The sequence below is a fragment of the Trachypithecus francoisi genome, unplaced genomic scaffold (genome assembly GCF_009764315.1).
Source record: "Trachypithecus francoisi isolate TF-2019V2 unplaced genomic scaffold, Tfra_2.0 Lachesis_group6, whole genome shotgun sequence".
Lineage (NCBI taxonomy): Eukaryota > Metazoa > Chordata > Mammalia > Primates > Cercopithecidae > Trachypithecus > Trachypithecus francoisi.
The window spans coordinates 19,417,897-19,427,339 of NW_022681471.1; positions in this window are offsets into that span (position 1 = coordinate 19,417,897).

The following is a 9,443-nucleotide window of genomic DNA, read 5'->3' on the forward strand; positions in this document are numbered from 1 at the left end:
CCTTGGATGGCAGCCCCACCCTCTGGATGCCTGGAGGTAGCTCCGCCCCCTCAGCCCTGGGAAGTTGTCCCGGCCTCAGGAACCCTGGAGGTGGCTCCACCCTCTCAGCCTTGGATGGCAGCCCCACCCTCTGGAGTCCTATAGGTGGCTCTGCCCTTTCAGCCCTTGGCAGTGGACTAATTCTCAGGATTCTTGGAGGTGGTTCTGCCCATCAGCCCTGGGAAATGGCTCTGCTTCATCAGTCTTGGATGGAAACCCGGCTCTCCCAGCCATGGGCAGCAGCCTGACCAACTGGAATCCTGGGGGTGACCTTACTCCCTCAGCTTTGGATGGCAGCCCCGCCCCTTCAGCCCAGGGCAATAGCCCCGCCCCCAATAACTCAGGAGGTGGTTCTGCCCCCTCAGGCATAGGAAGTGGCTCTGCCCCCTGGAGACTTGGAGGTGGCTCTGCCCCCTAAGCCTTGGATGGAAACCCGCCCTCTCAGGCCTGGTGGTGGCCTCACCCCCTCAGCCCTGGATGGCAGCACCACCGTCTCAGCCCTGGGCAGCGGCCCCGCCTATTGGAATCATAGAGGTGGCTGATCCTCTGGTACTCTGGTGGTGACCTCACCTCTCAGCTTGGATGGCAGCCCCATCCTCTCAATCCTCTCAGCTTTCAGCAGGGGCCATGGACTCTAGAATCCTGGTGGTGACTCCACTCCCTCAGCTTTGGATGGCAGCACCAATCCCTCAACCCTGGGCAGTGGGCCCACCGTCTGGAACCCTGATGACGATATCGGTCCCACAGCCATGGGTGGCAGCCCCACCCTCTCAGCACTGGACAGTGGTCCCGCCATCTAGAACCATGGTGATGACCCCACCCCCTCAGCCTTGGGTGGCAGCACTGCCCCCTCAGCTCTGAACAGTGGTCCCACCTTCTGGAATCCTGGTGATGACCCCACCCCCTCAGCCTTTCATGGCAAAACCGCCCTGTCAGCCCTGGGCGGTGGTCCCACCTTCTAGAATCCTGGTGATGACCCCACCCCCACCTCCTTGGGTGGCAGCACCACCCCCTCAGCCCTGGGCAGTGGTTCCACCATCTGGAACCCTGTTGATGACCCCCTCAGCCTTGGGTGGCAGCACCGACCCCTCAGCCCTGGGCAGTGGGACCACCCTCTGGAATCCTGTTGATGACCCCACCCCGTCAGCCTTGGGTGGCAGCACTGCCCCCTCAGCTCTGAACACTGGTCCCACCATCTGGAATAGTGGTGATGACCCCACCTCCTCAGCCATGGGTGGCAAAACTGCCCCCTCAGCCCTGGCCAATGTTACCACTATCTGGAACACTTTTGATGACCCCATCCCCTCAGCCTTGGGTGGCAGCACCGCCCCCTCAGCCCTGGGCAGTGGGCCCACCATCTGGAACCCTGCTGATGACCTCACCTCAGCCTTGGATGGCAGCTCCCCTCTTTCAGCCTTAGCAGTGGACCCGCACTCTGGAACGCTACTGGTGACCGCCCTTCAGCCTTGGGTGGCAGTTCTGCTCTTGCAGCCTTGGACAGTGGACCCATGCTCAGGTACCCTGCTGGTGATCTCACCTCAGCCTTGGGTGGCAGCTTTGCCCTTGCAGCCTTGGGCGGTGGTCCTATGCTCTAGAACTCTAGTGATGAGTTCACCCCCTCAACCTTGGATGGCAGCACTGCCCTGGGCAGTAGACCCACCATCTGGAACCCTGCCGGTGACCTCACCCCTTCAGCCTTGAATGGCAGCACCGCCCTCTCAGCCCTGGGCAGTGGGCCCACCATCTGGTGCCCTGGTGGTGATCTCACTGCAGCAGCTGTGGGTGGAAGCATCACCCTCTCAGCCATGGGCAGTGGCCCTGTGTTCTAGAATCCTGGTGATGACCTCGCCCCCTCAGCCTTGGATGGCAGCCCTGCACTCTCAGCCTGGTTAGTGCCCCCACCCTTGGCAACCTTGGAGGTGACCCCATTCCCTTACCCTTGGACGGCAGTCCCACCCTCTCAGCCCTGGGCAGCAAACCTACTCTCTGGAACTCTACTGGTGATTCTCTCTTTCAGCCTTGGTTGGCAACACTCCCACTTCTCAGCCCTGGGCAGCAGCACCACCTCTGGAATCTTGGCAGTGTTTCTACCCACTGGAACCCTGCCATTGTCCTGACACCCTCAGGACTGGGCAGTGGTCCTGCTCTCTGGATCCCTGGTGGTAGACCCGTCCCTTTGGCCCTGAGCAGAGGTCCCACCCTCTCAGGCCTGGGCAGTGGCCCTGTTCTCTGGAATCTAGCAGGTCCAAATGGCTCAGTTATCTGCATGTATAGTTTTTCCAGTCATTCTTCCTTCTTTTTGTCCTTTTCAGTTTCTTTTAGTCCAGGCTGGTTGTGTTTCTGAGGTATAAAATTCTAAAAAAATTTTGTTGGCCTCCCCTGCAATTCATGGAGGTCCAAGCCAACAGAAAAGAGGGTGCTTTATAGATCTTTACTGCATAACTGCATCTCAATTCCTGGCTTCTGCGAGATAGTTGATTGGATCCGTAAGTCACACTTATGGATATCTGTAAGTCATAATATCTTTATCAATGGTTGTTCTGCCATATGTTTAGTCTTCTCTCCAGAACACAGCTTGTTTCTTTCTTTCTTTATTTAGAGATGGTGTCTTGCTCTGTCACCCAGGCTGGAGTGTGGTGGCATTATCATGGCTCGCTGCAGCCTTGACCTCCCTGGGCTTAGATAATCCTACCTCAGCCTCCCGAGTAGCTGGGACTACAGGCACACACCAGCATACCTGGCTAGGTTTTACATTTTCTTGTAGAGATGGGGTTTTGCCATGTTACCCAGGCTGGTCTTAAACTCCTGGACTCAAGTGATCTGCCCACTTTGGCCTCCCAAAGTACTAGGATTACAGGTGTGAACCACCATGCCCAGTCAGAACACAGCTTATTTACTTTTTTTGCAATATGGTTAGGTTGAGAATGTTATAAATCTTCAAGTTCCGGTTCCTTTATGCTTAACAATTTGCTCCTTAATTTATCTATTTCCTTTCTCATCTTACTCTAAGCATCAAGGCAGAAACAGGCTGCATGTTGTACACTTTCCTTGGAAATTTCCTTCTTTAAATATCCAAGCTCATCTCTTACAAGTTCTACTTCCTTCCCAACAGTAGAAGGTAATTCAGTCAAATCCTTTGACATTTTGTAATAAAGATCACCTTTCTTCCAATGCCCAATAATTTGTTCCTCATTTCCACCAGGAACCTCACCAAAAGTACCTGTAACATTCACATTTCAAGCAATATTCTCTTTAAGGCAATCTAGGCTGCTTCTGTAATGAGCCTCAAAATGTTTCCAGCCTCTGCCCGCTACCCAATTACAAAGCTAGTTTCATAATTTTAGGTATTTGTTACAGCAAGGATCCCACTTCCCAATACCAAAATCTCTATTAGTTTTCTAGGGCTGCCAAAACAAACTACCACACACTGGGTGCTTAAAAGAATAGAAATTTATTGTCTCACAGTTCTGGAGGGTAGAAATCTAAAATCAAGGTGTTGATAGTGTGGAGTCCTAACTAGGGAAAAATAGTTGGGATGGTGGGACCGAGAGAAAAACAAAAGGAAAAGCTATGTCTGCCTCTTTTTTCTTCTTTTTTTCTTCTTTTTCTTCTTCTTCTTCTTTTTTTTTTTTTTTTTTTTTTGAGATGGAGTCTTGTTCTCTTGTCCAGGCTGGCATGATCTTGGCTCACAGCAACCTCTGCCTTCCGGATTCAAGCAATTCTCCTGTCTCAGCCTCCCGAGTAGCTGGCACTACAGACACATGCCACCACTCCCAGCTAATTTTTGTATTTTAGTAGAGACCGGGTTTCACCATATTGGTCAGGCTGGTCTTGAACTCCTCACCTCAGGTTATCCACTTGCCTCAGCCTCCTAAAGTACTGGGATTACAGGCCTGAGCCACTGCACCCAGCCTATGTCCGCCTTTCTTCATAGTCCAGGACACATAGCCCTCCTGCACAAATAACTCACAATCTTCCTGTGTCCAGCTATCACCAGACTCCCGGGTAATAGAAAAATGCAAGTTAGTTCCCAGTACTGATAACCTTGGCATTATCAGTACTGCATAAAGCCCTCATCAAGTCACAGCACAAGCACCACACTATAAGATCCCCAGCAAGCCTTTGTCTACTGGCAGTCAGCTCCTCTCTTGCTAACTTGCCCATTGCAGTCTTGCATTATGGTTTTACTTTAGTAAATCATCTTTTCTTTACTTACAACTGTCTTGGTTAATTCTTATCTGTGCGCCACCAGCCCCCGATAGTCGCTGCTCACCTGCAACATTTTGGTGGCCTGTACAGGAACTCCAATCTCTGTGCAGGAACTTTCTCTCTCCTTACAGGGAACCCTCTCCCCTCTCAATTTTTCTTTCCCAACTCGGGACCCTTGGTGGACAGCATCTAAGTGTGGAGACAACTGTAGGTCTCTGGCTGGGGCTACACTCCAGCGGGACTGAAAGGTGTCTGTGTGGGAAGCATCTGAGCGCCATGCTCATTTGGGTGAGTGAGGGACCTGAGTTAGTTTTCTCTGTTCAGTCTCCCAGCAGCCTGCTTCTAGTATCCCTCTGGCAATTGATGGTGACTGGCTGGGGCCACTCTCCAGTGTTGCCTGAAGGCCAGAGAGTGAACAGGGCTGGCTGCCTTACCTGGAAGGAAGACTGTCTCTCTTATCTTTTCTAGTCTAAAGTCCCTAATTCCTATGTGTGACTTAGCTGACAGCAGAAGCTCGTTCAGAGTGAATTCACACATGTTTTGGGTGACGCAGACCAAATTTCTTACTCTGAATTTTCCTGTGGAGTCAGCCAGCCATCCTGTTCTGAACGTTGCTCAACCAGGTGATCTCAGCCTCAGAAAGGCGAGTCTCCCTTACCTGCCCCTCTCCTGGGCCAGCACCAAATGGAGTTCTTCCTTTACCATTTTTCCTCGTACCTGACTGCTTGCCCAGCGTGAGTGAGTACCTGGACTGGCCATCCAGTGTAAGACACCCAAGTGGCTGGCTGAGAGGTCTTTTGTAATAGCTGGGATGCCCCTTTAGAAAGTGCACCTGAGTCCCTCAGCAGACATGAGTGGAACCTTTTTATCTTGGCGGGATGCCCCAAGAGAAAGTGTGGTTCAATTAGCCCCAAATGGCTCATTTTCCAGTCCCACTATGGGACAAACTCTGTCAATTCCTTCAGACTCACCTCTAGGCTGCATTCTAAAACATTGGGATAAATTTCACCCTCAAACTCTCAAAAAGAAACATCTAATTTTTTCGTGTAATACAGCATGGCCCCTATGCAAGAAACCCTCAAATTAGCCTCCTCAGTATTTTACAACCAAGAACAGCAGAAGGACAGGTCTGAGGAGAGAGAAAAATGCAGGGACAAAGAGGCAGGCTAAACTGTTGGCTGCTTTACAAGCCCCAGCCCCCTCCAGGTTGTCCTAAGGACACTCCTCCAGATAACTGCCATCAGTGCAGAAGGCCAGGCCACTAAAAGGCAGAGTGCTCCAATGGGATAAATGGGGAAACTCCTGCATGGCTTGTCCCCTCTGCCACAAACTCGGCCAGTAGAAACAGGACTGCCCTGAGAACCAAAGCTTCCCTTGACCCCCAGGACAGTCTCCCAACCCCTGACGGCTTTAAGCTGCAGGGGCTCTCTGCTCCAGCTGAAAATAGCTCACCTTAACTGGTGACTTGTAGGATGTGGGAGGATTTTGTCGCACACTGTGTAAATCTAGGGTGCTAAGGCTGTCCCTGATGGGAAATAAACAAGGGTGGTAGGGGTGCTGGCCTCACACTGTGCAGTGGCTGGAAGGCTCACAAGCCCTTCTGTAAAGATTAACCTTTCTCTTCCCATTCCTTTTGTTTTTCTCTTTTTCTGTTCAATCCAAGGGTCCAGCCTCAAAAGGAAAAGACGGTTTCTAACATCCTAACCCGTGATTTTGTTATTCTCTTAAAAACCCCAGTTGATTACATATTATGGCCCATTTTTGTGCACATTTTAAATTGATGGGCAAATTACAAGAAAAACTCAGAGCTCAAATGGGTAACCTATACTACGAGTTAAGTCAAGTCTTCTTAAGCTCTCTCTCTTCCTCTCTTCTTTCCTGCCTGCTTTAAATCTGCTGTTACTAAGCTGCTGGTGCTAAGATAAGACTCATTATTTATGGTCTAACTGGAATGTAAACACTGGAAACTCATTTAAAGTTAAAAGAAAAAGGGTAAAACAAGTTTTATTAAACCAAACAACCTAGAATTTTTAACCTCCCTTAAAGTTGATAGTAATAAATCCAGTACCTCTTTTACACCTTATTCTTAAAACAGACTCTTTTTATTCTATTCTACTGCAAGCTCTCAGTAATGATCCAACTGCGTCTCCTGAGCAGCTTCACCCTCTTGATATTAATACTTTTATAAGGAAGGTAGCGTATGATTGCTATTTGCAGGGGGATACAAGACTACTTCGTGTAATACAGATGAAATTTCTTTATACTTGTCCTGGTAATGTTATTTACCCACACACCGTAACATCAATATCCTAAGGTAGTAGGTATTTTTTTAACAGTTTGTTTTCTCATGCTCTTTATAGCCCTTCTTCTTTCCTGTCTGAGTTTCCCACATATTGTTATTTTCCTTAAATATGGCTCTGTTTTTATTCTGACATGGCTGTTGTCTCAATGGCTTCACCCAGGCACCCGCTCTAGCCAGTACTATATGAAGTTGTCAACATAACACACAGTACTGACTACTGAATATGCCCATGCAGGCACGCACTAGAGAATGGCATTACATTCCTAGCAGTCCCACCATCTATAGAATAAACTGTTAGCCCACAAGCCCAATGACCTGAATTTGACCACATTATTTATAGGCACATCAAAAACACAGGTTTAGGAGGGGGACCTAGGCCAACCAATCCCTCATGACAATCATCCACTGCCACTGAGAGGATTGGGAAGGCACCAGAGAATGGACTGAAAGGCTCGCCTCTGCATTAGAAACTCCAAGTAGTCTGGCCCTTTCCTAGGGGCTTTAACACAAACCCATTGAAATTCCACCCTCAACTATAGTCAAACGCACCAGGAATGGGAGCCATACGATGCCTGTGACAAGTTCACTGTGTACCTCCACAGGTTTTCTCTATGGTGGGGAAAAGACAAAGTTAATGTCAGCAACATTTATAGTGGTTCTTTTATGCCTATAAATAGTTCAGCTAACGGGATAGAATATATAGGAATAGGGGTCAAAACTGGACAACTTCTTAACCTCACCAACATATCTACATCTTTTCCTCGATTTTCCTTATCCCATTTATATTTACAAATCTTATCTGTCAGGCCCCACATCCACATAACACAGGAAGTCAAACATTTCCCCCCTTATGCTTGAATGACTACGTTTTGGGTCATTGTCCATCCACATTTGATCCCTGGGGACCATGGGATCTCTGTATTTATGCAAATTATCTGGAATCAAACTAACCACACCTGTGCCTGTTTACAAGGTCCCTCCTCAGGAGTTTAATTGACAGAAACTGGGTTCTTCTTTTTATGTGGATCCAACCTGTTTCAACCCTTGCTTATTAAGTGGAAAGTCACATGCACCGTAGTTGCAGCCATACCTGGATTGCATATGAATATATATGTATTTATACAAATATATACAAATATATTTATATATAATATAATTTTATATAATTTATACACACAGTACTGACTACTGAATATATATATTATATAATTTATATATAATTATATAATATATATATTTGTGTGTATATATATATATACACAACACATACATATATATATATAACTCCTCAGACTTCATAACCTCTAGCCAATTTCCAAATTTAGGATCCTTCCTAAATCAGGCCCTACAAAGGCCATCAGAAAAAAGAAACAGAAGCATGTCTTAACCTCCCATCATCTGGCATCCTCACCACTGAGAATCCGTGGTAGGCAGGAATGGTCTAGGACATTCTGTAGCCTGTGCAATCTTTGGGTTTGCAGATATACCCATGCTTAAGTGCAGCATTCATAATCTTGCCATCTTAGCCCGACAATCTTGAGAAGCTACAGTAACAGCCATTGAGGGCCAACAACAGGCCCTGGATTCATCGGCAGGGGTTCTCTTGCAGGATCAAGGTGCTTTGGATGTGCTTACCACTGAGGCAGGAGGCACTTGCACGCTGTTAAATGAAACTCGTTGCTTTTACATCAATACCTCAAGAAAAGTAGAATAAAGTTTAGAAAAGATAAAAGAAAACATCAAGATATTAGAGGGCCTTCAAAAAGGAGTTCCTCAAGATTCCTCTTTTAGACAACTGTTTCAGAGATTCTATGGTCGGGTTGGGCCACGGGTTACCCCACTTTCCGTGCCTATAATAATGCTCATATTAGTTTGTTATTTACAGCATGTATCGTTAATGTTATATATCTCATATTTTGTCTTCTAGAATATAATAATTTCAAACCAAAATGTTACTGCAGCAAGGATGTCAGTTGTCAGAGAACTCCACAACTCTCCTTTGGACACAGCAGGACAAAATTTTAGGCTGCAAATGCTGTTCTGCCATGGTCCCACAACCACCCTGCCCAATTTAACTCCCAACTCAGGGACTTAGGTCCACATAACCTCCTGACCAACTAACAATCCTAGAGAGGGCCAACTCTGTGCCCCTGGTCAGCAGGAAGCAGTTGGAAGATGCGACCTTCACCCACATGCCAAAGATTTGTCATTATTGCTCACAGGGGGAATGTGGAGTCCTATTTAGGGAAAAAGAGTCAGGATGGCAGGACCAAGAGAAAGCAAAAAGAAAAAGCAGATAAGCTATACATCTGCCTTTCTTCATACTCCAAGAGACACGGTCCTCCTGAGCAAATAACTCACAATCTTCCTGTGTCCAGCTATCACCAGACCCTCAGCTAATAGAAAAGTGCAGATTAGCTCACTGCAACTGTGGGGTTTTCAGTACTGCACAAAGCCCTCTTCAGCACACAGCACCATACTATAAAATCCCCAGCAAGCCTTCATCCCCTGGCTGTCAGCTCCTCTCTTGCTAACTTGCCCATCCATTGCTGCCTTGCGATGTGTTTTCGTCCTTTAATAAATCTGCTTTTCTTTACCTACAACTGTCTTGGTAAATTATTCTTACCTGCGCACCACTGGCCCCAAATAGTCACTGCTCACCCATGGCAAGTAGGGCCATGCTTCTTCTGAAACCTATGAGGGAGTCCTTCCTTGCCCCTTTCTAGCTTCTAGGGGTTTGTCAGCAATCCTTGGTATTCTTTGGCTTTCAACTGCGTAACTTCAATCTCTGCCTTAGTCATTGTGTGGAATTGTTTTACATGGCCCTGTGTGTTTCTGTTTTCATGTGGCCATCTTCTTATAAGGACACCATTTAAAACTGTGATATCTGCAA